We start from the raw sequence: 4732 nt of genomic DNA on the forward strand, positions 1-4732 counted from the left end.
GGACTCAGATGAGACGAGCTCCATGCTGGAAGTGAGAGCCCCATGCCTAATGCCCGAGGTCCATGCGGGAAATCAGAGCTCCCTTCCGGGTCTCAGATGAGACGAGCTCCATGCTGGAAGTCAGCGCTTAATGCCAGAGGTCCATGCGGGAAATCAGAGCTCCCTTCTGGGACTCAGATGAGACGAGCTCCATGCTGGAAGTCAAAGCCCCATGCTTAATGCCCGAGGTCCATGCGGGAAATCAGAGCTCCCTTCTGGGACTCAGATGAGACGAGCTCCATGCTGGAAGTCAAAGCCCCATGCTTAATGCCCGAGGTCCATGCGGGAAATCAGAGCTCCCTTCTGGGACTCAGATGAGACGAGCTCCATGCTGGAAGTCAAAGCCCCATGCTTAATGCCCGAGGTCCATGCGGGAAATCAGAGCTCCCTTCTGGGACTCAGATGAGACGAGCTCCATGCTGGAAGTCAGCGCTCCATGCTTAATGCCCGAGGTCCATGCGGGAAATAAGAGCTCCCTTCTGGGACTCAGATGAGACGAGCTCCATGCTGGAAGTCAAAGCCCCATGCTTAATGCCCGAGGTCCATGCGGGAAATCAGAGCTCCCTTCTGGGACTCAGATGAGACGAGCTCCATGCTGGAAGTCAGAGCGTAATGCCAGAGGTCCATGCGGGAAATCAGAGCTCCCTTCTGGGACTCAGATGAGACGAGCTCCATGCAAGCCAAAGATCCCAAAATGCAGCGGCACTCAGTCCCAAAACGGACCCGCATGGATCCCAAAATGCAGCGGCACTCAGTCCCAGCAAAGTACCAGCACGCATCCCAAAATGTCACAAAGTCGCCTATCCGGAGCTCACGCAAAGCATCTTGCACAGTCTCAGCAAAGCCCAGCATTCATCCCAAAATGTAACAAAGTAGCCTTAATGCCCGAGGTCCATGCGGGAAATCAGAGCTCCCTTCCGGGACTCAGATGAGACGAGCTCCATGCTGGAAGTGAGAGCCCCATGCCTAATGCCCGAGGTCCATGCGGGAAATCAGAGCTCCCTTCCGGGTCTCAGATGAGACGAGCTCCATGCTGGAAGTCAGCGCTTAATGCCAGAGGTCCATGCGGGAAATCAGAGCTCCCTTCTGGGACTCAGATGAGACGAGCTCCATGCTGGAAGTCAAAGCCCCATGCTTAATGCCCGAGGTCCATGCGGGAAATCAGAGCTCCCTTCTGGGACTCAGATGAGACGAGCTCCATGCTGGAAGTCAAAGCCCCATGCTTAATGCCCGAGGTCCATGCGGGAAATCAGAGCTCCCTTCTGGGACTCAGATGAGACGAGCTCCATGCTGGAAGTCAAAGCCCCATGCTTAATGCCCGAGGTCCATGCGGGAAATCAGAGCTCCCTTCTGGGACTCAGATGAGACGAGCTCCATGCTGGAAGTCAGCGCTCCATGCTTAATGCCCGAGGTCCATGCGGGAAATAAGAGCTCCCTTCTGGGACTCAGATGAGACGAGCTCCATGCTGGAAGTCAAAGCCCCATGCTTAATGCCCGAGGTCCATGCGGGAAATCAGAGCTCCCTTCTGGGACTCAGATGAGACGAGCTCCATGCTGGAAGTCAGAGCGTAATGCCAGAGGTCCATGCGGGAAATCAGAGCTCCCTTCTGGGACTCAGATGAGACGAGCTCCATGCAAGCCAAAGATCCCAAAATGCAGCGGCACTCAGTCCCAAAACGGACCCGCATGGATCCCAAAATGCAGCGGCACTCAGTCCCAGCAAAGTACCAGCACGCATCCCAAAATGTCACAAAGTCGCCTATCCGGAGCTCACGCAAAGCATCTTGCACAGTCTCAGCAAAGCCCAGCATTCATCCCAAAATGTAACAAAGTAGCCTTAATGCCCGAGGTCCATGCGGGAAATCAGAGCTCCCTTCCGGGACTCAGATGAGACGAGCTCCATGCTGGAAGTGAGAGCCCCATGCCTAATGCCCGAGGTCCATGCGGGAAATCAGAGCTCCCTTCCGGGTCTCAGATGAGACGAGCTCCATGCTGGAAGTCAGCGCTTAATGCCAGAGGTCCATGCGGGAAATCAGAGCTCCCTTCTGGGACTCAGATGAGACGAGCTCCATGCTGGAAGTCAAAGCCCCATGCTTAATGCCCGAGGTCCATGCGGGAAATCAGAGCTCCCTTCTGGGACTCAGATGAGACGAGCTCCATGCTGGAAGTCAAAGCCCCATGCTTAATGCCCGAGGTCCATGCGGGAAATCAGAGCTCCCTTCTGGGACTCAGATGAGACGAGCTCCATGCTGGAAGTCAAAGCCCCATGCTTAATGCCCGAGGTCCATGCGGGAAATCAGAGCTCCCTTCTGGGACTCAGATGAGACGAGCTCCATGCTGGAAGTCAGCGCTCCATGCTTAATGCCCGAGGTCCATGCGGGAAATAAGAGCTCCCTTCTGGGACTCAGATGAGACGAGCTCCATGCTGGAAGTCAGAGCTTAATGCCAGAGGTCCATGCGGGAAATCAGAGCTCCCTTCTGGGACTCAGATGAGACGAGCTCCATGCAAGCCAAAGATCCCAAAATGCAGCGGCACTCAGTCCCAAAACGGACCCGCATGGATCCCAAAATGCAGCGGCACTCAGTCCCAGCAAAGTACCAGCACGCATCCCAAAATGTCACAAAGTCGCCTATCCGGAGCTCACGCAAAGCATCTTGCACAGTCTCAGCAAAGCCCAGCATTCATCCCAAAATGTAACAAAGTAGCCTTAATGCCCGAGGTCCATGCGGGAAATCAGAGCTCCCTTCCGGGACTCAGATGAGACGAGCTCCATGCTGGAAGTGAGAGCCCCATGCCTAATGCCCGAGGTCCATGCGGGAAATCAGAGCTCCCTTCCGGGTCTCAGATGAGACGAGCTCCATGCTGGAAGTCAGAGCTTAATGCCAGAGGTCCATGCGGGAAATAAGAGCTCCCTTCTGGGACTCAGATGAGACGAGCTCCATGCTGGAAGTCAGAGCTTAATGCCCGAGGTCCATGCGGGAAGTCAGAGCTCCCTTCTGGGACTCAGATGAGACGAGCTCCATGCTGGAAGTCAGAGCGTAATGCCAGAGGTCCATGCGGGAAATCAGAGCTCCCTTCTGGGACTCAGATGAGACGAGCTCCATGCAAGCCAAAGATCCCAAAATGCAGCGGCACTCAGTCCCAAAACGGACCCGCATGGATCCCAAAATGCAGCGGCACTCAGTCCCAGCAAAGTACCAGCACGCATCCCAAAATGTCACAAAGTCGCCTATCCGGAGCTCACGCAAAGCATCTTGCACAGTCTCAGCAAAGCCCAGCATTCATCCCAAAATGTAACAAAGTAGCCTTAATGCCCGAGGTCCATGCGGGAAATCAGAGCTCCCTTCCGGGACTCAGATGAGACGAGCTCCATGCTGGAAGTGAGAGCCCCATGCCTAATGCCCGAGGTCCATGCGGGAAATCAGAGCTCCCTTCCGGGTCTCAGATGAGACGAGCTCCATGCTGGAAGTCAGCGCTTAATGCCAGAGGTCCATGCGGGAAATCAGAGCTCCCTTCTGGGACTCAGATGAGACGAGCTCCATGCTGGAAGTCAAAGCCCCATGCTTAATGCCCGAGGTCCATGCGGGAAATCAGAGCTCCCTTCTGGGACTCAGATGAGACGAGCTCCATGCTGGAAGTCAAAGCCCCATGCTTAATGCCCGAGGTCCATGCGGGAAATCAGAGCTCCCTTCTGGGACTCAGATGAGACGAGCTCCATGCTGGAAGTCAAAGCCCCATGCTTAATGCCCGAGGTCCATGCGGGAAATCAGAGCTCCCTTCTGGGACTCAGATGAGACGAGCTCCATGCTGGAAGTCAGCGCTCCATGCTTAATGCCCGAGGTCCATGCGGGAAATAAGAGCTCCCTTCTGGGACTCAGATGAGACGAGCTCCATGCTGGAAGTCAGAGCTTAATGCCAGAGGTCCATGCGGGAAATCAGAGCTCCCTTCTGGGACTCAGATGAGACGAGCTCCATGCAAGCCAAAGATCCCAAAATGCAGCGGCACTCAGTCCCAAAACGGACCCGCATGGATCCCAAAATGCAGCGGCACTCAGTCCCAGCAAAGTACCAGCACGCATCCCAAAATGTCACAAAGTCGCCTATCCGGAGCTCACGCAAAGCATCTTGCACAGTCTCAGCAAAGCCCAGCATTCATCCCAAAATGTAACAAAGTAGCCTTAATGCCCGAGGTCCATGCGGGAAATCAGAGCTCCCTTCCGGGACTCAGATGAGACGAGCTCCATGCTGGAAGTGAGAGCCCCATGCCTAATGCCCGAGGTCCATGCGGGAAATCAGAGCTCCCTTCCGGGTCTCAGATGAGACGAGCTCCATGCTGGAAGTCAGCGCTTAATGCCAGAGGTCCATGCGGGAAATCAGAGCTCCCTTCTGGGACTCAGATGAGACGAGCTCCATGCTGGAAGTCAAAGCCCCATGCTTAATGCCCGAGGTCCATGCGGGAAATCAGAGCTCCCTTCTGGGACTCAGATGAGACGAGCTCCATGCTGGAAGTCAAAGCCCCATGCTTAATGCCCGAGGTCCATGCGGGAAATCAGAGCTCCCTTCTGGGACTCAGATGAGACGAGCTCCATGCTGGAAGTCAAAGCCCCATGCTTAATGCCCGAGGTCCATGCGGGAAATCAGAGCTCCCTTCTGGGACTCAGATGAGACGAGCTCCATGCTGGAAGTCAGCGC

This window comes from Phycodurus eques, unplaced genomic scaffold (assembly GCF_024500275.1).
Source record: "Phycodurus eques isolate BA_2022a unplaced genomic scaffold, UOR_Pequ_1.1 contig_331, whole genome shotgun sequence".
Lineage (NCBI taxonomy): Eukaryota > Metazoa > Chordata > Actinopteri > Syngnathiformes > Syngnathidae > Phycodurus > Phycodurus eques.